The sequence below is a fragment of the Notothenia rossii genome (assembly GCF_949606895.1).
Source record: "Notothenia rossii genome assembly, chromosome: 3".
In the NCBI taxonomy this organism is placed as follows: domain Eukaryota; kingdom Metazoa; phylum Chordata; class Actinopteri; order Perciformes; family Nototheniidae; genus Notothenia; species Notothenia rossii.
This window is the reverse complement of record NC_136901.1, coordinates 73,554,922-73,578,917: the sequence shown is the minus strand read 5'-3', so window position 1 is coordinate 73,578,917 and position 23,996 is coordinate 73,554,922. Positions and strand designations below refer to the sequence as shown.

The 23,996-nt window shown below is 35.3% G+C and overlaps 1 protein-coding gene across 2 annotated transcripts in view; it reads right to left on the bottom strand.

Annotated features, from left to right (window-relative positions):
* The window catches only part of LOC307033705 (uncharacterized protein), a 38,403-nt gene extending 14,628 nt beyond the window's left edge, over positions 1-23,775 (bottom strand). The window contains exons 1-4 of one of the 2 annotated variants that reach the window (XR_013806619.1): positions 23,552-23,775; positions 23,314-23,340; positions 21,698-21,792; positions 20,626-21,094 (exon numbers count right to left, since the gene is read on the bottom strand). The gene's annotated coding sequence lies outside the window, so the exon portion shown is untranslated. Of the gene's footprint in view, positions 1-20,625; positions 21,095-21,697; positions 21,793-23,313; positions 23,341-23,551 lie in introns of those variants that run through there. The other variant, XR_013806618.1, reaches the window with a different exon arrangement.
* Positions 23,776-23,996: the final 221 nt, after the last annotated feature.

Below are 23,996 nucleotides of genomic sequence, written 5' to 3'. Positions count from 1 at the left end.
ATAACATGGGTAAATGATGTAAATCAGCAGTAAAGCAGAGAATGAGATCTATATAGCTTTACTGATCTGCTCTTTGCCGTCTGTCTGGCCACATAGCCTCATCTACGTCACAGCGTATGTCTTCCCTTGCAAGGCAGCGTGGGAAATATCTCCTTGCGTGTCGACACCACCCATGACAAACATCTTACTGAAGTGAGGGAGGTCTTTTATAGGATTCTCACTACTGTAATTACAATTACTATAGGAAATTCATTGATGTCAGCTGTGAGCAATTCATTTACATGGAAGTGAAGTACTCAATTCACCCCAATACAAAAAAAAACATTTCTCAATGTGCAAAAAGGAAAAGACCACAATTACTGACTGTAAAAATGTTGTATCAGCTATAGCTAATCCTCCCCATATGAACATCTCAAAGAGCTATGCAAGTCATATCAACACTATTATAGCTTTACCGGCACCATTACAGTAAAAAACATATTTTAACTACAGTCATGCAAATTCTATCTTGTAAATGTTTTCAATGTAACATCATTACTGTAAGGTATACAGTACATTCCATGGAGTTACCTTTTTCAATGGGGTGATTGACTGATAACAAGTGTTAATATTTTGCACATCAAGTGTCAATTAGTGTAGCTATGGTCTAAGTTTATGAGGAAGTGTTATCCACTGTGAGAAGATTTTTTTTTGTTTTGTAGACATGAGTTACACAAAAGATTTTTGATCTTTGTGTAGAGAATTGTAACTTCAGTTAGAGAATTGTGTGATCTGTTTTGCAAAACACTGCTTAGCATCTGCATTTTGTGTGATATCAATGATAAATGGTATACTGTTGCAGAGAAATGGTTTTCTGTTTCGATGGCTGTGCTGTTGGTTTGATGAAAGGAATTTTGATTCTAAATAGTGGGTTTAGCGATTGAGAAAAACTGTAAAGTACCCAAATTAAAAGTACTCAATATGCAGATTGGACCTTTTCAGAGTAATAAATGATACGTTTTTATTATAATAATCCTTATCAACGCTGGTAAAGGTGCAGCTAGTTTTAATGACTTTGTATGCTGCAGGAGAGCTGGATTTACTCCAGGTCTGATTTAAGAGTTATTATATTTCACATTATTTATCCAAATCTGTCAAGTAACTAAAGGTATTACATAAATGTAGTGGAGTAACAGTACAAGATTTACCTCTGAAGGAGCTAAACATGGAAATACTCAAGTAAAGTACAAGTACTTCACAATTGTACTTAAGTTCAGTACTTGAGTGAATGTACTTAGGTACTTTCCACCACTGACTGTTTTTACAACCAAGTCCAATTCAATTATATTCAAAATGTGTTACCTGTTGGGAAAATACTGAATGTACTCTTCTAATATCCGAGTAGTACATGATAAGAAAGGCCATACGTAGCTGTGTACATGAAAGGATGTATGATTACCTAGAAGAGCGTCAGGACACACTGTTTTAGACATATGATGCTATGTGACAACGATTAACATGATGATTCAGCCTCTATGGAGATAGACATACTGTATGATTGTCATGTTTATTGCTTACGTGGGTCTTAGCTAATCTGAACTAAACATTGAATACTGCTTTGAACTGGTATTCTGCATCTTGTGACTGTGACACATCCTCTCTTGTATATAAGTGATTTGAAGGACTCTGTTCTGGGAACTCTTTGTCCCACGCAGCTCTGTGTGTGATGACCACTTCCATTCTTGCAAGGATAATACATACATGTATCCTGATATTGAAGGTCAAGCCGGTGACGAGTGATATTTTCCTAACATTACCCTTACAACCTTTCATTAGTAATGTTATATTTATGAATGAAAACCAATAATGTAAAAGCATTTGAGTCTAAAGATGTGAATCAAAATAGACTATCTTCACGATCACTCTAATTATTTTCAATCCCTTTTCTTTTCCCACTTCCAGATCAAGCAGCTGACTAAATGAGGTTTGCTTCTTTAAACAAATAAATCAGATGTTGCCACAACAACTGTAAGCCAATCCTCTCTTTCCTGTTGTTGTGCTTGTCAATGTTGGATTTGATTAGATTTCATTATAGGGGGAATACATTAGTGACCAACTGCCACCTGGGGAATCTCACCCCAAATACCAATACACTTAATCAACAAATAATTGATTTTGGGTGAAGTAACTCCAGTAAATACTACATTCTTTCTCCTTCCTCACTTCAATTGGCCCCCTTTTGTGTCTTCTGGGTTACTCCTGAATGGTTCTGGTTTAAAAAAGAACTCTCAAGTCAGGGTCCTCATCTGCACTTGACCATGATAGAAATCCTGAGTTGTTGTTTTTGGTGATCACCAGTTGGCTTTAAGTTTACTGGGCCTGAGTTTTTTTTCTTTTTAACTGAGCGGAAAGAAGTTGGTTGAAACATCCTCATTGCTGTTTCACACGTAAAGATCGCCACTTATAACTACAGCTCTGCTCACCCCCCATGTCCTAGCTTATGCAATTGTCTTGCTTTACTGGAGGACTTTGATCAAAACTGTTTTGGTTCTCTATTTTAACTTCTTGCATATTGGGCATCTCAGCTTGTGGAAGAGTTCAGCTTCCCTGCAGCGGCCTGTTTATCTCCTGAGTGAGTCTGACTCTGCTAAGTTAACGCCTCGCTCTCAGCAACTTGCTTCCTCACTGCTTTAATGTGACTTTCATCTCGTACAGTACTGCTGACGGAGTGGTTTGTTTAGTGTCGGCTTAGTTATCCTGCATATAGACTCCACCCTGTTATTTAACACACTTCTGTTCTTTTGGTCATAAGATGTTGGTAAAAAGTATGTTTGGTTGTACATAACCAGGCCTCTTAGGATAAAGCTATAACCCCCGTTCAATACATAGTCATGTGAGCAACATCTGCTTTCATCACAGTTGAGGTGTGTGTATTGTTTGTGTTCAAGAAAGTCACAGAGTAGCTCTGCAATTTCCCCCTCCTTTCCCCCAGCTGCGTGGTGACACTCTGCCTCGTTGTAATATGTATATAATAACCAGGATTAAGCAAAGCAATATGGAAATAATTGAACCACAATTAGCATCAGGAGACAGAGGAATTTGTTTCTAATCCCCGTGCTGTTGTTCCAGATGTGGAGGAAGTGTCAGACCAGGCTCCAGGTGTTTCTCAACATACTGGACTTGTGTTCTGTGGTGGGCTCTTCTGGTGGCCAGCCACTGCCTTTATGGTGGTTTCTTCCAAGAGCTCTAATGAGAGATTTAAAAGCATGATACTACTTCTGCACTCAGCACTGCTGTCTGCGGAGTAACACTAGTTTGAACCCCTAGGGGGAGACAAACCCCACCTCGACTGCGGGCAGAGTTAATAAATAAGATGTGAACACAATGTAAATAATAATCTTCACTGTAGAAACAGTATAAGCTTGCTTGCCTTACTCATTCTCTGGGCTTAAACACATTTAATGTTTTAATAATTTGTTTGCTTTTTTAAATTCTTACTCTTGACCAATCTTATGTTTTGAAACCTGAAGAAGCTGGAACTGGACTTCTGGTGTTAGACGTCTCGATTTTTGTATTTAATTTTTGTATATTTAACATGTTATTTTGTATTTTCTCGTTAATTTTAACTTCTCTTCCTCACAAAGTATGAAATAACAGACTCAGTATAAACTGATGTTTGCACATATCGTGCTAAGTACTCTACTCAGATCAGTTCTTACGTATTTAGGACCAACACATGTTTACAACATACAAAAGACATGATTTCTTATCAGGATTCAACCCTTTGTTTTGATCTTGTGTCCATGCCATTTGCAGAAATGTGTTAATTTATTTCCTCTGTTTTAAATCAATCCTGTAAACAGGTATTTTTATTTGTATATGGTTTGTGCCAATTCTTAAAGCTCCATGTGAAAAATAATTACAATGTGTGCTGAGACAATGGTATCTGACAAGGTCATGTATCAGTAATGAAACTACTAATAAAGGAAATCAAATCAGAGGGTCACTATCTTTTGTGCTGTTGAAAACAATCCCTGTGTAGCTGGAGGAAGGAGCAACCTCCATATATCTTGTTTTATTTAAAAAACTAAATTAAACAATCAAATAAATACGACTTTTGTTATGCTCTGATTTTGCGCTGTTGTTGCGCTGAAGTGAAAGCAGCTGGAGGATGACTTGGTTCTGAAAAAAGGCATAGTCATAGTACAGGTATATTTACTTCAAAAAACACAGGATAGTAACTCAAAAGTATAGAAAATCATTGTGTAGTATTTTCTAAAACTATAAAATACCATAAAAGGGTATATAATATAGTATCTTTAACCAAATTCAAATGGGTTTGTCGTAAAAAACGGTTTAGTGTGTCGAAAAATATGAGAAAACAAGTCATAGCATATTGTGTTGAAAAAAAGTCAAAATATAGGCTTTTGCAAAAATATACAACTATGGTATTTTATTTTGAAATGTATCCAAAATAAATATCTGAGTAGTATCTGAAAAAAAATGTGTCTAAAAATATCTTGAAAATCAAGCCGGTTCGACGAAAAAAGTCAAAGCCATATATACTGTGGAAAAATATCATAAAATAATTCAAAGTGTGTTTTTGCGAAAAGAAAAAAAATGTATGTAGTACAATGTCATAGAATATCATAGTATAGTATGCTGTGAACTTAATAAAAAATCATACTATACTATGATCATACATCACATTTTTCAACATACTATACTATTATAGTATGTTGGAAAAAGGAAAGTCTAAGTATAGTATGTGGAAAGATATCATAGAAAAACGTTACTGTCGTGTTTCATAAGATATCTGAGAAAAGGTCATAGCATGACTTTCTATTTAGCTGACGCTTTTATCCAAAGCGACGTGCAATAATAGCAAATTGTATAATATATATATTTTAAAACATCATAGTATATATAAGTAAGACACATGTTTTTAGTCAAACATGTACAAAATAATTGTAGAGTAGGTCAAAAATATCCTTAAAAGTATATTATGTTGAAAAAATTCATAGTAAAGTATTTGAAAATAGAGCATGTGAAAAAAGACATAGTATATTATATACAAAAAAGTCAAAGTTTAGTGTTTATACAAAAACTCATAGAACAGCATGAGATAAAACAATTAGAGTGTAGTTTGTCAGAAAACAATATCATAGTATAATATGTAAACAAATATCACACAAAAAAAACCAACAACTTTATACTAAAAATGAAAACACCTCTAAACTTCTCAGAAATCCCACACCTGTGCAGGCGTATCAGAGGCAGAGAGATATTCCTGTGACAAAGACGCACAACGACTGAATGGCTGTTCCCTTTCCCCTTCTTCTATATTGTTAGGTAACATAAAGGAACAAGTATAGTTCAAACTACTTTGTCCTGTCAAATTCTGCATTATGTTATTTAACTCATTTTGGCAGGAGATCCAATTGATGATTTCGGGTATAGTCAAATGTGGATTATGTCCTTCCTGCCTTTACTCCATCCACCCTCTGTCTCTTTGTCCATTTCTTTGTCCTCGCCTACTTACGTGTCTCGTTCATGTCCACACACCTGTTGAACAGGCAGGGACATTTAGTTGCTAATGAGGGAACAGAGCCAACACAGTTTCAATGTGAGTTTTTATTATTTATTTTATTTAAGAGCTCAGGACAGATGCAGACAACAAACATCCAGACAAACACTTGAGTTCAAAAATAATTAGAGCACTAATTACAATTAAAAATAACTATCGAAAGGTTAAGGTCAATGTTTTGTCAAATTCAAATATATATATTTTTTACATATATATAAATATATCAAAATATAGTAATGACAATAAAATAAAATGTCGTGTCACATACATTCTGACCAAAATGAAGTATCATTCAATTCAACATAATCTCCCTCCTCCACCTCAGCGCCCGGCGGGACCGGGTAAATCTGTAAGAAGCCGCTGTCACCCAAAAAGGGTTTGACTATTGCATTGTTGTAGACTGATGTCAATTTTTTTATAATGGGAGACATTGAACAATCGTTAACCAATTCAATCCAATTCTTTTTCAAATCGTCAATGATGTCTTTATGGACTTTTTCAGGAAATTGGAGTGAGTCTATGTATTTCAATCCATGCTTCAAATGCTGACTTTTCAGAAATCCTTCAGAATTATCTCTCAACCCGCGAAGATGTTTGTGAGCAGACAAAAGGTCTTCCCTTAGTTGCTTTTTGAGTACATCTTCAACTTCTTTAATAAAAGAAAATACTTTGCTTGTTTTTAATTCTTTTGTGCACAGTGTAAAGCAGATTTCCTGGTCATCATATGGATAAAGAGCACTGCTGGTACTTGAGATTTCAGAATACTTTAAATCTTTAAAGATATGTGGTCCACTTAGTCCCCAAGGCTCTGAGAAGTACAGTTCAGTCACAATGCCAAATTTCCTGTACCATTGTAAGGCATTCTGATAAAGTTGAGTCATACAGTTACAATATTTCTTTCCTCTCTTTAAACATGGACTATAATAGGTATATATACAAATGTATAGAACTTTGGCTCCATATTCCTGCAATAATTTATTAATTTCTTTAAATAAGATTTCCTCACTGTGTTTGGTAAATTCGGTGAAGGAGGCTGAATTGTTACGATGAACTGGATAAACAGGTTTAGACTTCATTATTTTACCATTTCTAAGTACAACAACAGCAATTGCACGTTGTTTATGGGGATCCTTTGGACGGTGTTTTAGGAAATATGGCATGGGTCTACACGCTACATCAATACCAGGTTGTATCTCTGAAAAATACTTCATGAATTTTGTAAAAAGCTTTTCTTCAGGAACATTTGTTTGTTGCTCAATATTATCCATGTAATGCTTAATATGTTTTAGTGTAAACAAAATCCGTTTTAAAAAGCTGAAGTTAAAGAGGCTGTCATTTGGTATAAGATTTGCAGCCAACACATATAGTAATTCTCTATATATACTATATAGTTCAATTGGACTTTGACTGATATTTGCTGTTGTTGATATCTTTGAATTATAAACAATGGCAAGGGGACGATCTTCCTGATGCTGGTCTTCTTCCCTAAAAATAAATATAAAGGTTTTACTTTATTCACAGGACAAAACAATATGCTTAAGATTGTTATTTAACTTTTAGCACAACAATGCTGCATGTACTGAATTCATAAAGCATATTGTCAAAAGCTAACAGATTGTCAATGGCTGATTTAACTTTGTTAAGTGTGCTAAAGGGCGATGTGTTGGATTGAAGATCTCTTCTTGTTGTGAATAGAAACAAACTATATATATATATAATGCTATATACTGGAGTTCAGTACAATAACACAGTGAGGAGAAAAAAACGGAATGATGAGTTGCATAAGTTTACTTTCACATGTTTATATTTTATATTGAGATCTGAAGAAGGTTTAGACAAAGATAAATAAAAACAAGCTGTTAAATATCAAGTTGTGGTGACGTGTTAAGTCTCTTTCTGTAACTTGAATGCAGACTGATCAATGTTAGAGAAAAATAAATATTAAAGTTGGCTATGATCGACTCATTCGACCCACTGAAAGCTGTATTTTTACATTTACTTGACTCAGTTCCATGGGACCCAATACCTAGTAACTACTACTTAACTAGTTTCAGTTAATACAGCATTTTATTTCTTAGACGATACCTTTGGGGTGAGGAGGGTTCTGGCTCGGTGGAAGGGGATGAAGACATCTCTTCACTCTCAGGCACTTGTGGATCTTGTTGTCTGCTTCTGTCCGTCTGAGTGGAGAAAACAAAATGTTACCATCTTCTGATGTTAAAGTCTTTATTGTCATTAGTGGAAAACACGTCTGTTAGGAACGGCTGAATGCTTTGCCTGTGGTATTGCTGCATGCACATTTGAGGTAGTGCTTCATTTTCTAAAGCTTCTTTTTCCATCCTGCATTTTAGCCTTTTGTTTGAACCCTGTATGTCAATAAGTAAAGCTGAGCAATACTCTTCAAAATGAAAATGTTCTGTAAAACTTCAAATGCTTTTTGTTTGTTTCTGGAATTAAATCAAATAAAAAGAGCCGTTTTCATTTTTTATCAATGGGTCACATGACATGGAAAACGGAAACGGAAATGATCTTCTATTCAAATGTTTCTGTAAAGTTTGATAAGCAGTTACAGGAAAAGCATTTGATGAATGAAATGCTTAGTTCTCAAGCTCTTCATCAGTGCTCAAACAAATATGTATAAGAGTAGACAACCTAAGTAAAAATGAGAATTTAGGACATAAAATAGTGCAGAGGCTGAAGTAAATTAAAATAAATGTGCTAAACAGATGTTCAGTAACTTCAATATATATAAATAAAATAATGTGGAGTAACCTTACCTGCATGGGGAGAGGGTCTGAACCCCTCTGGAGAAACAAAGAGACAGAACAGTTGGGTGGTAAAAAATGTCAAAGTAAAAGTTTGTATGGCTTTTTACGTTGTATTAGTTTTATGCTTATCATAACAAAACTTTACAGGCCAGTTTTTCAAAGTTACACGGAGAATATACAAACAAAACACAATACATGTAGAGAAACAGAAAATGTATTGAAAGTGTTCTGACTCACCAGATTTGGGTCTGAGACCGGCCAAAGCAGGGACTGGCAGTCGTCTTGTCCAATAGAAACATTTAAATCAAACTGGTCGATTGGATTTAGGTCAGTGGGATCAATATCAGCTTCGCTTATCAAACATGGACTATGATGGGTGTTTAAATCATTGTTTTTAACTTCAGTTGGACGTCTCTGCAAAGTTTCATTTATATTTTCACATAAGATCCTCTCCGTTTGTGTTGCGACATCGCTTTGTTGAACCTCATCGAACATCTGAATTCCACCACTTTTCATTTCTGCAGCATATTGATTACCCTGATCCTTAAGACGTCTTTTTAAGGAAGGTGGCATGGCCGATGTTTCTTCTATACCTAAGTTACGTTTCATTTCTCGATTAATACTTGACTTTTTGTCAGAAACATTTATAGCTTCATTATTCATGGTGATTGGTATGAGATTTGCAGACGACATATTTTGTTTATTTGCTGTTGTTGACGTCCCTGAATTAGAATCAATGGCACAGGGACGATCTTCCGGATGCTCGTCTTCTTCCCTGGAAAATAAATATAAAGGTTTTACTTTATTCACAGGACAAAACAATATGCTTAAGATTGTTATTTAACTGTTTAGCACAAAAATGCTGCATGTACTGAATTCATAAAGCATATTGTCAAAAGCTAACAGATTGTCAATGGCTGATTTAACTTTGCTAAGTGTGCTAAAGGGCGATGTGTTGGATTGAAGATCTCTTCCTGTTGTGAATAGAAACAAACCATGATAATGCTACTTTCAGATGACTGGATGAGTAGGGACTTTCTCAAATTGAACAAAAAGAAAACTGAGATTATTGTTTTTGGAGCAAAGGAGGAACGAATAAAAGTCATCGCAGAGCTTCAGTGGGCAGACTTCAAAACAACAAATAAAGCTAGAAGTCTAGGTGTAGTGATGGACTCTGACCTGAATTTTAACAGTCACATTAGAACAATGATTAAGTCTGCATACGATCACCTGAAGAATATATGTCGGATTAAAAGATTAATGTCACAACAGGATTCAGAAAAACTTGTCCATGCTTTTATCTTCAGTAGACTGGACTACTGTAATGGTGTCTTCACAGGTCTCACTAAAGAATCCATTAGAAAGCTGCAGCTGATTCAGAACACTGCTGCTCGAGTCCTCACTAACACTAACAGAGAGGATCACATCAATTCCTGTTCTGAAGTCTTTACACTGGCTTCCTGTGTGTCAAAGAATTGATTTGAAAGTACTGCTGCTGGTTTTTAAATCACTGAATGGTTTAGGACCAAATTATATTAACGGTCTTGTGCATGAACCATCCAGGAGTCTCAGGTCCTCTGGGACGAGTCTGCTCTCTGTTCCAAGAGTCAGAACTAAACATGGAGAAGCAGCGTTTAGCTATGCCCCGTCTATAAATAAACTTGCCTTGCCTACTTTATATACTGGAGTTCAGTACAATTACACAGCCAGGCAAAAAAACCCGAAATGATCAGTTGTGCAAGTTTACTTTCATGGGTTAATATTTTGCATTGAGATCTGAAGAAGGTTTAGACAAAGATAAATAAAAACAAGCTGTTAAATATCAAGTTGTGGTGACGTGTTAAGTCTCTTTCTGTAACTTGAATGCAGAGTGATCAATGTTAGAGAAAAATAAATATTAAAGTTGGCTATGATCGACTCATTCGACCCACTGAAAGCTGTATTTTTACATTTACTTGACCCAGTTCCATGGGACCCAATACCTAGTAACTACTACTTAACTAGTTTCAGTTAATACAGCATTTTATTTCTTAGACGATACCTTTGGAGTGAGGAGGGTTCTGGCTCGGTGGGAGGGGATGAAGACATCTCTTCACTCTCAGGCACTTGTGGAACTTCTTGTCTGCTTCTGTCCATCTGAGTGGAGAAAACAAAATGTTACCATCTTCTGATGTTAAAGTCTTTATTGTCATTAGTGGAAAACACGTCTGTTAGGAACGGCTGAATGCTTTGCCTGTGGTATTGCTGCATGCACATTTGAGGTAGTGCTTCGTTTTCTAAAGCTTCTTTTTCCATCCTGCATTTTAGTTTCAGTTAAACAAAGACCAAGCTACTGTATGCAGGCGCAACAGTCTCGCACAACACTGTGCTTTTGTTTGAGCCCTGTATGTCAACAAGTAAAGCTGAGCAATACTGTTCAAATTGAAAATGTTCAGTAAAAGTTCAAACTTTTTTATTTTGTTTCTGGAATGAAATCAAATAAAAAGAGATGTGTCTCACTTGTCCAGTATATTAATACAATGCTGTTTTCATTTTTGTATCAAAGGGTCACATGACATGGAAAACGAAAACGGAAATGATCTTCTATTAAAATGTTTCTGTAAAGTTTGATAAGCAGTTACAGGAAAAGCATTTGATGGCAATGAAATAGTTCTCAAGCTCTTCATCAGTGCTCAAACAAATATGTATAAGAGTAGACAACGTTATTAGAAATTTGAATTTAAGACATAAAATTAAGTAAAGTAAAATAAATGTGCTAAACAGATGTACAGTAATATCAATACATATATATATAAAATAATGTAGAGTAACCATACCGGCATGGTGAGAAGGTCTGAACCCCTCTGGAGAAACAAAGAGACGGAACAGTTAGGTGGTAAAAAATGTAAAAGTAAAGGTAATGGCTAGTAATGGTTTTTTACATTGTATTAGTTTTATGCTTATCATAACAGAACTTTATAGGCCAGTTTTTCAAAGTAACACGGAGAGTATACAAACAAAACACTATACATGTAGATAAGCAGAAAATGTATTGAAAATGTTCCGACTCACCAGATTTGGGTCTGAGACCAGCCAAAGCAGGGACTGGCGGTTGTCTTGTCCAACAGAAACATTTACATCAAACTGGTCGATTTGATTTAAGTTAGTGTTTATTTTAATATCACCTTCTGCCAGCCCCTGCTTTGGAACTCTTTTACATTTTCCTTTTACTACTTCTCTTCTAATTTCTGTTACCGATTCAGTTTTGTAAGAATTACTTTTCATTTTTTTTCCAAAGAAACTGTTTACAGTGGCTGCTTATAAACCCTCCCTTAGCCAATCGTTGTGGCCAATCTTTGTTCGCCATGCCCAGTTTGCTTACGTATGTGGTGTGGGAGCCTGACGTTTCTTATAGGTTTCACTTTCGTTTCTCTTCAAAAGGTGTGTAAAATGCATCCCAAGGGTCAAAGGCAAAGCAGACAATAGACATAAATTTAATTTATTTATTTATGTAACTTTATTTCTCTTTCAAAGCACTCACTTAGTATGTTAACTTCCTGTCAGTAACTGATACAACTTAAAAAAGAAAATTACCAAAAAAATCCCAATATTTCAGAAAATATAAGGACTGTTTTCAGAGCTGGAAGAAGTACCCAGATTGTGTTATTAATTAAAAGTAGAAGAACCAGAGTGTAGGAATACTCTGCTACAAATAAAAGTCCTGCAGTCAAAATATTACTCAAGTAAAAGTACAAAAGTGTTAGCATCAAAATATACTTAAAGTACCCGAATTAAAAGTACTTAATATGCAGATTGGACCTTTTCAGAGTAATAAATGATACGTTTTTATTATAATAACCCTTATCAACGCTGGTAAAGGTGCAGCTAGTTTTAATGACTTTGTATGCTGCAGGAGAGCTGGATTTACTCCAGGTCTGATTTAAGTGTTGATTATATTTCACATTATTTATCCAAATCTGTCAAGTAACTAAAGGTATTAAATAAATGTAGTGGAGTAAAAGTACAAGATTTACCTCTGAATTGTACAAAGTAGCTAAAAATGGAAATACTCAAGTACTTCACAATTGTACTTAAGTACAGTATTTGCATTAATGTACTTAGGTACTTTTCACCACTGACTGTTTTCACAACCAAGTCCAAGTCAATTATATTCAAAATGTGTTACCCTAACCAGTAATGTTATATTTATGAATGAAAACCAATAATGTAAAAGCATTTGAGTCTAAAGATGCGAATCAAAATAGACTATCTTCACGATCACTAATTATTTTCAATCCCTATCCCTTTTCTTTTCCAACTTCCAAATCAAGCAGCTGACTAAATGAGGTTTGCTTCTTTTAACAAATAAATCAGATGTTGCCACAACAACTGTGAGCCAATCATCTCTTTCCTGTTGTTGTGCTTGTCAATGTTGGATTTGATTAGATGTGATTATTGGGGGAATACATTAGTAACCAACTGCCTCCTGGAATATCTCACCCCAAATACCAATACACTTAATCAACAAATAATATAAACACGTTCAGTGAACCAGTTTGAACAGATACATCATAATAAACTGGCTGTGTATATATTGAGCTTGTTAATGCAAAGGAAGTGGAAAGGACTGATAGAAGGAAACTTTGGGAAAAATCCCCAAATGATGTTAAAATATACTATAAATATCAAATACCCACAGTTAGGCAGCTTTTTAATATTACATCCCATGATTGTTGAACAGCCTATAGAAAGACCAGAGGACCTGGCTTTTAATTGATGTGTACTAAATTCAAGACCAAACTGGTTTTCACCTTGGCCAGTATGTTTTTTCAAGTAAATTCGAACGGCACCCATAGTTGCATCATACTTTTGAGGAAACGAAAGTAAGAGGAGTATTAAACGTCACACTCTGAATTCACTTGGCTGTTTCATTTAGTTTTGTAATCTGTTTTAACCAGCGTGATCTGCATGTAGGGAGGGGCGGGCGTGTCTGCATGTGCTTTTCTCTCAAACCTTATGTTCTTAATTTCCAATGCAGGTGTTTTGATAAAAGTATATATTCTCAAGTGGAAAGGGGTTACATTACACTTTTGTCCAACAAATGGTTGCTCTGTTTCCCATTCACTTCAGTCAGGGTTATTTTCAGACCAGACAAGAGTCTGTGTGATGTCTAAAACCCTTTGTGTCACCCAACTTAGGTTGAACCGTTTGAGCTGCTATCCATTTTTATATTGAATAGTTGTGTCTCTTTCCTTTCCTTTTGTAGTTGTTAAATCAACTGTGTTAATTTGACCTGTTCCTCCTCTGTCTCTCAGACTCAAACCAAGACAGTGAAGAAGCCAGTGAAGAAAAAGACCACGACTAACAATGCAGAGACGCCGCCATGAGGCCTGATCCATCCAGCGGCCGACTCTCTCTCCAACGCATATACACTGTATATATATCAAGCACTGAAAATGTGTCACTTTTGCAGTTTTTAGAGCAAAGTGCAGGTACACTGTCTGTCCTTGGGTTGGGAGCAGTTCTTTAACATTGGCTCGGTTGTTGCAAATGTTTTCCTCAAGCTTTACTGTGAGCTCATCCCAGATTCAACAGGCGGCCATGTTTTTTAGACAAGTTTTTAGTCTGATAATGTTTAGGCATACATTTAATAAATGCTTCTTTTTTCTTTTACCCCTACACACATCTGTCTGTCCCTACAGAGCGTTAGCTGTCCATGTTGCAGTTTTCCATTCTCATTGATTCACCTCCTGTTGCTCTCATTGTGGCATTCTCAATAGAGGCTGATTTTGGGTGAAGTAACTCCAGTACATGCTACATTCTTTCTCCTTCCTCGCTACAATTGGCGCCATTTTGTGTCTTCTGGGTTACTCCTGAATGGTTCTTAAAAAAACTCTCTGGGTGCTTCGAAGTCTGGGTCCTCATCTGCTCTTGACGTTGGTTGAAACGTCATTACTGTTTCACACGTAAAGGTCGCCACTTATAACTACAGCTCTGCTCACCCCCCATGTCCTAGCTTATGCAATTGTCTTGCTTTACTGGAGGACTTTGATCAAAACTGTTTTGGTTCTCTATTTTAACTTCTTGCATATTGGGCATCTCAGCTTGTGGAAGAGTTCAGCTTCCCCGCAGCGGCCTGTTTACCTCCTGAGTGAGTCTTCTAAATTAACGCCTCGCTCTCAGCAACTTGCTTCCTCACTGCTTTAATGTGACTTTCATCTCGTACAGTACTGCTGACGGAGTGGTTTGTTTAGTGTCGGCTTAGTTAACCTGCATATAGACTCCACCCTGTTATTTAACACACTTCTGTTCTTTTGGTCATAAGATGTTGTTAAAAAGTATGTTTGGTTGTTCATAGCCAGGCCTCTTAGGATAAAGCTATAACCCCCGTTCAATACTTTCATCACAGTAGAGGTGTGTGTATTGTTTGTGTTCAACATTAGAAAGTTACAGAGTAGCTCTGCACTTTCCCCCAGCTGCGTGGTGACACTCTGCCTCGTTGTAATATGTATATCATAACCAGGATTAAGCGAAGCAATATGGAAATAATTGAACCACAATTAGCATCAGGAGACAGAGGAATTTGTTTCTCATCCCCGTGCTGTTGTTCCAGATGTGGAGGAAGTGTCAGACCAGGCTCCAGGTGTTTCTCAACATACTGGACTTGTGTTCTGTGGTGGGCTCTTCTCGGTGCCAGCCACTGCCTTTATGGTGGTTTCTTCCAAGAGCTCTAATGAGAGATTTAAAAGCATGATACTACTTCTGCACTCAGCACTGCTGTCTGCGGAGTAACACTAGTTTGAACCCCTAGGGGGAGACAAACTCCACATCGACTGCTGGCAGAGTTAATAAATAAGATGTGAACACAATGTAAATAATAATCTTCACTGTAGAAACAGTATAAGCTTGCTTGCCTTACTCATTCTCTGGGCTTAAATGCATTTTATGTTTTAATAATTTGTTTGCTTTTTTAAATTCTTACTCTTGACCAATCTTATGTTTTGAAACCTGAAGAAGCTGGAACTGGACTTCTGGTGTTAGACGTCTCGATTTTTGTATTTAATCTTTGTATATTTAACATGTTATTTTGTATTTTCTCGTTAATTTTAACTTCTCTTCCACACAAAGTAGGAAATAACAGACTCAGTATAAACTGATGTTTGCACATATCGTGCTAAGTACTCTACTCAGATCGGTTCTTAAGTATTTAGGACCAACACATGTTTACAACATACAAAAGACATGATTTCTTATCAGGATTCAACCCTTTGTTTTGATCTTGTGTCCATGCCATTTGCAGAAATGTGTTAATTTATTTCCTCTGTTTTAAATCAATCCTGTAAACAGGTATTTTTATTTGTATATGGTTTGTGCCAATTCTTAAAGCTCCATGTGAAAAATAATTACAATGTGTGCTGAGACAATGGTTTCTGACAAGGTCATGTATCAGTAATGAAACTACTAATAAAGGAAATCAAATCAGAGGGTCACTATCTTTTGTGCTGTTGAAAACAATCCCTGTGTAGCTGGAGGAAGGAGCAACCTCCATATATCTTGTTTTATTTAAAAAACTAAATTAAACAATCAAATAAATACGACTTTTGTTATGCTCTGATTTTGCGCTGTTGTTGCGCTGAAGTGAAAGCAGCTGGAGAATGACTTGGTTCTGAAAAAAGGCATAGTCATAGTACAGGTATCTTTACTTCAAAAAACACAGGATAGTAACTCAAAAGTATAGAAAATCATTGTGTAGTATTTTCTAAAACTATAAAATACCATAAAAGGGTATATAATATAGTATCTTTAACCACATTCAAATGGGTTTGTCGTAAAAAACGGTTTAGTGTGTCGAAAAATATGAGAAAACAAGTCATAGCATATTGTGTTGAAAAAAAGTCAAAATATAGTCTTTTGCAAAAATATACAACTATGGTATTTTATTTAGAAATGTATCCAAAATAAATATCTGAGTAGTATCTGAAAAAAAATGTGTCGAAAAATATCTTGAAAATCAAGCCGGTTCAACGAAAAAAGTCAAAGCCATATATACTGTGGAAAAATATCATAAAATAATTCAAAGTGTGTTTTTGCGAAAAAAAATAATGTATGTAGTACAATGTCATAGAATATCATAGTATAGTATGCTGTGAACTTAATAAAAAATCATACTATACTATGATCATACATCACATTTTTCAACATACTATACTATTATAGTATGTTGGAAAAAGGAAAGTCTAAGTATAGTATGTGGAAAGATATCATAGAAAAACGTTACTGTCGTGTTTCATAAGATATCTGAGAAAAGGTCATAGCATGACTTTCTATTTAGCTGACGCTTTTATCCAAAGCGACGTGCAATAATAGCAAATTGTATAATATATATATTTTAAAACATCATAGTATATATAAGTAAGACACATGTTTTTAGTCAAACATGTACAAAATAATTGTAGAGTAGGTCAAAAATATCCTTAAAAGTATATCATGTTGAAAAAATTCATAGTAAAGTATTTGAAAATAGAGCATGTGAAAAAGACATAGTATATTAGGTAAAAAAAAGTCAAAGTTTAGTGTTTATACAAAAACTCATAGAAGAGCATGAGATAAAACAATTAGAGTGTAGTTTGTCAGAAAACAATATCATAGTATAATATGTAAACAAATATCACACAAAAAAAACAAAAACGTTATACTAAAAATGAAAACACCTCTAAACTTCTCAGAAATCCCACACCTGTGCAGGCGTATCAGAGGCAGAGAGATATTCCTGTGACAAAGACGCACAACGACTGAATGGCTGTTCCCTTTCCCCTTCTTCTATATTGTTAGGTAACATAAAGGAACAAGTATAGTTCAAACTACTTTGTCCTGTCAAATTCTGCATTATGTTATTTAACTCATTTTGGTAGAAGATCCAATTGATGATTTCGGGGTATAGTCAAATGTGGATTATGTCCTTCCTGCCTTTACTCCATCCACCCTCTATCTCTTTGTCCATTTCTTTGTCCTCGCCTACTTACGTGTCTCGTTCATGTCCACACACCTGTTGAACAGGCAGGGACATTTAGTTGCTAATGAGGGAACAAAGCCAACACAGTTTCAATGTGAGTTTTTATTCTTTATTTAATTTAAGAGCTCAAGACATATGCAGACAACAAACATCCAGACAAAAACTTGAGTTCAAAAATAATTAGCGCACTAATTACAATTGGAACCCAACGTTATTATATTATCAATGAAAAAAAAGCATCCCTCCAAAACCTGTACCAATAGTAATAATTCAACACAGTCTGAATGCCTTTTAGTGTTAAAAAAAAGCCCAAAAACCTTTGTTTAACTAAAAAAGGTTAAGGTCAATGTTTTATTAAATTCAAATATATACATATAAATATATATATTTTACGTGTATATAAATATATCAAAATATAGTAATGACAATCAAATTAAATGTTGTGTCACATAAATTCTGACCAAAATGAAGTATTATCCAATTCAACATAATCTACCTCCTCCACCTCAGCGTCCGGCAGGACCTGGTATATCTGGAAGAAGCCGCTGTTACCCAAAAATAACCTAAGATCACTGATAAAGAGTTTGACTACTGCATTATTGAAGTCTGATGCCAATTGTTTTATAATGGGAGACATTGAACAATAGTTAACCAATTCAATCCAATTTTCTCTCAAAATTGCAATGATTGTATCAGGGAACTCAGGGGGAAATTTGATTGAGTCAATGCATTCCGATCCACGTTCGAAATGCTGACTTTTTGTAAATTTTTCAGAACTGTTTGCCAACCCGCAAAGAGCACTGTGAGCAGACTTAAAGGCTATTTGTACGTCTCTGTCATCTTTAAACTTTTTGATATGAGGGATTATGGCCCTATTTTTTTGTTTTAATTTTTTTATGTCCAGTGTAAAGTGGATTTTCTGGTCAACATATGGATAAAGAGCACTGCTGGTACTTGAGATGTCAGAATACGAGAACTCTTTAAAGATATCTGGTCCCCTTAGTCCCCAAGGCTCTGAGAAGTACACTACAGTCACAATGCCAAATTTCCTGTACCATTGATAGGCATTCTGATAAAGTTGAGTCATACAGTTACAATATTTATTTCCTCTCTTTAAACATGGACTATAATAGGTATATATAAAAATGTTTAGAACTTTGGCTCCATATTTCTTCAATAATCTATTGATTACTTCCAATAACATTTCCTCACTGTGTTTGGTCAATTTGGTGGAGGAGGCTGAATTGTTACGATGAACTGGATAAACAAGTTTAGTCTTAATTCTTTCACCATTTTTCATTAAAACTTCAGCATATGCATATTGATTATGGTGGTCCTTAAGACGGTGTTTTAAGAAAGATGTAGAAGTAGAAGGTCTACCGTCCAACGCTGCATCAACACTGAATCCAGGTTGTATCTTTGAAAAACATGTCATGAATTTTGTAAAAAGCTTTTTGTCAGGAACATTTGTTTGTTGCTCAATATTATCCATGTAATGCTTAATATATGCTAGTGTAAAGGAAATCTGTCTCCTATTTAAAATGCTGAAGTTAAAGAGGCTGTCATTTGGTATAAGATTTGCAGCCAACACATTTAGTAAATATATACTATATAGTTGAATTGGACTTTGACTGATATTTGCTGTTGTTGATATCTTCGAATTAGAATCAATGGCAGAGTGATGATCTTCCTGATGCTGGTCTTCTTCCCTACAAAATAAATATAAAGGTTTTACTTTATTCACAGGACAAAACAATATGCTTAAGGTTGTTATTTAACTTTTAGCACAACAATGCTGCATGTACTGAATTCATAAAGCATATTGTCAAAAGCTAACAGATTGTCAATGGCTGATTTAACTTAGTTAAGTGTGCTAAAGGGCGATGTGTTGGATTGAAGATCTCTTCTTGTTGTGAATAGAAACAAACTATATATATATATAATGCTATATACTGGAGTTCAGTACAATAACACAGTGAGGAGAAAAAAACTAAATGATCAGTTGCATAAGTTTACTTTCATGGGTTAATATTTTGCATCGAGATCTGAAGAAGGTTTAGACAAAGATAAATAAAAACAAGCTGTTGAATATCAAGTTGTGGTGACGTGTTAAGTCTCTTTCTGTAACTTGAATGCAGAGTGATCAATGTTAGAGAAAAATAAATATTAACGTTGGCTATGATCGACTCATTCGACCCACTGAAAGCTGTATTTTTACATTTACTTGACTCAGTTCCATGGGACCCAATACCTAGTAACTACTACTTAACTAGTTTCAGTTAATACAGCATGTTATTTCTTAGACGATACCTTTGGAGTGAGGAGGGTTCTGGCTCGGTGGGAGGGGATGAAGACATCTCTTCACTCTCAGGCACTTGTGGATCTTCTTGTCTGCTTCTGTCCGTCTGAGTGGAGAAAACAAAATGTTACCATCTTCTGATGTTAAAGTCTTTATTGTCATTAGTGGAAAACACATCTGTTAGGAACGGCTGAATGCTTTGCCTGTGGTATTGCTGCATGCACATTTGAGGTAGTGCTTCATTTTCTAAAGCTTCTTTTTCCATCCTGCATTTTAGCCTTTTGTTTGAACCCTGTATGTCAATAAGTAAAGCTGAGCAATACTCTTCAAATTGAAAATGTTCTGTAAAACTTCAAATGCTTTTTGTTTGTTTCTGGAATTAAATCAAATAAAAAGAGCCGTTTTCATTTTTTATCAATGGGTCACATGACATGGAAAACGGAAACGGAAATGATCTTCTATTCAAATGTTTCTGTAAAGTTTGATAAGCTGTTACAGGAAAAGCATTTGATGAATAAAATGCTTAGTTCTCAAGCTCTTCATCAGTGCTCAAACAAATATGTATAAGAGTAGATAACCTAAGTAAAAATGAGAATTTAGGACATAAAATAGTGCAGAGGCTGAAGTAAATTAAAATAAATGTGATAAACAGATGTTCAGTAACTTCAATATATATAAATAAAATAATGTGGAGTAACCTTACCTGCATGGGGAGAGGGTCTGAACCCCTCTGGAGAAACAAAGAGACAGAACAGTTAGGTGGAAAAAAATGTCAAAGTAAAAGTTTGTATGGCTTTTTACGTTGTATTAGTTTTATGCTTTTCATAACAAAACTTTACAGGCCAGTTTTTCAAAGTTACACGGAGAATATACAAACAAAACACAATACATGTAGAGAAACAGAAAATGTATTGAAAGTGTTCTGACTCACCAGATTTGGGTCTGAGACTGGCCAAAGCAGGGACTGGAAGTCGTCGTGTCCAACAGAAACATTTACATCCAACTGGTCGATTGGATTTAGATCAGTGGGATCAATATCACCTTTGCTTATCAAACATGGACTATGATGGGTGTTTAAATCATTGTTTTTAACTTCAGTTGGACGTCTCTGCAAAGTTTCATTTATATTTTCACATAAGATCCTCTCCGTTTGTGTTGTGACATCGCTTTGTTGAACCTCATCGAACATCTGAATTCCACCACTTTTCATTTCTGCAGCATATTGATTACCCTGATCCTTAAGACGTCTTTTTAAGGAAGGTGGCATGGCCGATGTTTCTTCTATACCTAAGTTACGTTTCATTTCTCGATTAATACTTGACTTTTTGTCAGAAACATTTATAGCTTCATTATTCATGGTGATTGGTATGAGATTTGCAGACGACATATTTTGTTTATTTGCTGTTGTTGACGTCCCTGAATTAGAATCAATGGCACAGGGACGATCTTCCGGATGCTTGTCTTCTTCCCTGGAAAATAAAAACATAAAGGTTTTACTTTATTCACAGGACAAAACAATATGCTTAAGATTGTTATTTAACTGTTTAGCACAAAAAAGCTGCATGTACTGAATTCATAAAGCATATTGTCAAAAGCTAACAGATTGTCAATGGCTGATTTAACTTAGTTAAGTGTGCTAAAGGGCGATGTGTTGGATTGAAGATCTCTTCTTGTTGTGAATAGAAACAAACTATATATATATATAATGCTATATACTGGAGTTCAGTACAATTACACAGCTAGGAGAAAAAAACGAAATGATCAGTTGCATAAGTTTACTTTCACATGTTTATATTTTACATTGAGATCTGAAGAAGGTTTAGACAAAGATAAATAAAAACAAGCTGTTAAATATCAAGTTGTGGTGACGTGTTAAGTCTCTTTCTGTAACTTGAATGCAGACTGATCAATGTTAGATGAAATAAATATTAAAGTTGGCTATGATCGACTCATTCGACCCACTGAAAGCTGTAATTTTACATTTACTTGACTCAGTTTCATTGGACCCAATACCTAGTAACTACTACTTAACTAGTTTCAGTTAATACAGCATTTTATTTCTTAGACGATACCTTTGGGGTGAGGAGGGTTCTGGCTCGGTGGGAGGGGATGAAGACATCTCTTCACTCTCAGGCACTTGTGGATCTTGTTGTCTGCTTCTGTCCGTCTGAGTGGAGAAAACAAAATGTTACCATCTTCTGATGTTAAAGTCTTTATTGTCATTAGTGGAAAACACGTCTGTTAGGAACGGCTGAATGCTTTGCCTGTGGTATTGCTGCATGCACATTTGAGGTAGTGCTTCATTTTCTAAAGCTTCTTTTTCCATCCTGCATTTTAGTTTCAGTCAAACAAAGACTAACCTACAGTATGCAGGCGCAACAGTCTCGCACAACACTGTGCTTTTGTTTGAGCCCTGTATGTCAACAAGTAAAGCTGAGCAATACTGTTCAAATTGCAAATGTTCAGTAACATTTTTTTTTAAAGTTTTGTTTCTGGAATGAAATCAAATAAAAAGAGATGTGTCTCACTTGTCCAGTATATTAACATGGCATGGAAAACGGAAATTATCCTCTATTCAAATGTTTCTGTAAAGTTTGATAAGCAGTTACAGGAAAAGCATTTGATGGCAATTAAATGCTTAGATTTCAAGCTCTTCCCACCAGTGCTCAAACAAATATGTATAAAAGTAGATAACCTATGAATAAACATTTGAATTTAAGACATAAAATAGTGCAGAAGCTTAAGTAAATACAAAATGAATGTGCTAAACAGATGTACAGTAATTTCAATATATATATATATTAGGGCTGTCAAACGATTAAAACATTTAATCAGATTAATCACAGCTTAAAAATTAATTAATCATGATTAATCACCATTCGAACTATGTCCAAAATATCCCATTTCTTTATGTATATTGTTGTGGGAATGGAAAGATAAATGAAAGAAGGCGGATATATCCATTTAACATACAGTAGGCCTATGTATGTATGTATGTATGTATGTATGTATGTATGTATGTATGTATGTATGTATGTATGTATGTATGTATGTATGTATGTATGTTTATTATAACATTGTTCTGTGTGTCAAAATGAAAGACAGCCCACACACCTATCAATCATCAAACCGTGGGGTCTTATTTCATTACGTGTTGATTTATATCAACACGTAATGTTCTATCGATGTATATGTAATACAGCAAAAGTATTTTCCGTCGGGACTTCCTGCAACAACACCACGCCGTTATCTTGATTCTGATTGGCCAGAAGACATTATCAAAGATGTTCTATTAAGAAAACGATCACTACGTGACAAAAGTTTTCAAAACCGTTTCTAGTCTTTGGTATTTCCAGACAAGTGGCTACTGAAATCAATCTTACTAACTGCTGTCTGTTCAATTTACTCCGCGCGAGTTGGCGGACTTTATTTTGCTTACTTTAACATCATTTTTCATGGTGGGGCTAAGCCATTTCTTGGTATGTGTGTTGCCTACCCCAGCCATACCCTGGCGCTGCCACTGGTGGGATGTATGGGGCGGGCCATTCTGCGCATGCGTTAAATATTTTAACTAAATTAATTCCAAAAATTAATTACCGCCGTTAACCCGATAATTTTGACAGCATTAATATATATTTATATATTATATATATAAATGTATATATACAAATACAATAGTGTCGAGTACCTGCATGGTGAGAAGGTCTAAACTCCTCTGGAGAAACAAAGAGACAGAACAGTTAGGTGGAAACAAATGTAAAAGTAAAAGTTTGTACCTATGGCTTTTTAAGTTGTATTAGTTTTATGCTTATCATAACACAACGTTATCGTTTTTTAAAAAGTTCTAAACCTAACCCTAACGTTTACAAACAAAACACAGTAGATGTAGATAACACTGAAAATGTATTGAACATGATCTGACTCACCAGAGTTGGGTCCAAGACCCGCCAAAGCAGGGTCTGACAGTTGTCGTTACCAACACAAAAATTCCACTGATACAAATTGTTGTTATGTAATTTAGTTAAATCAAACTGGTCGATTAGATTTAAGTCAGTGTTTATTTTAATGAAAGTAACACGATTTGCCAGCCCGTGCTTTGGATAAATTCTAAATGTTCCTTTTACTCCTTCACTTCTTCTTTCTGCACGGGAAAAACAAACTACCATTTGTTTTCAAAGAAACTGTATGAAGTTGCTGCTTATAAACCCTCCCTTAGCCAATCGTTGTGGCCAATCTTTGGTCGCCATGCCCAGTTTGCTTACGTATGCAGAGGTGTGGGAGCCTGCTGTTTCTTATAGGTTTCACTTTCGTTTTTCTTGAAAAGGTGTGTAAAATGAAACTTTCCTGAATCCCAAGGGGCAAAGGCAAAGC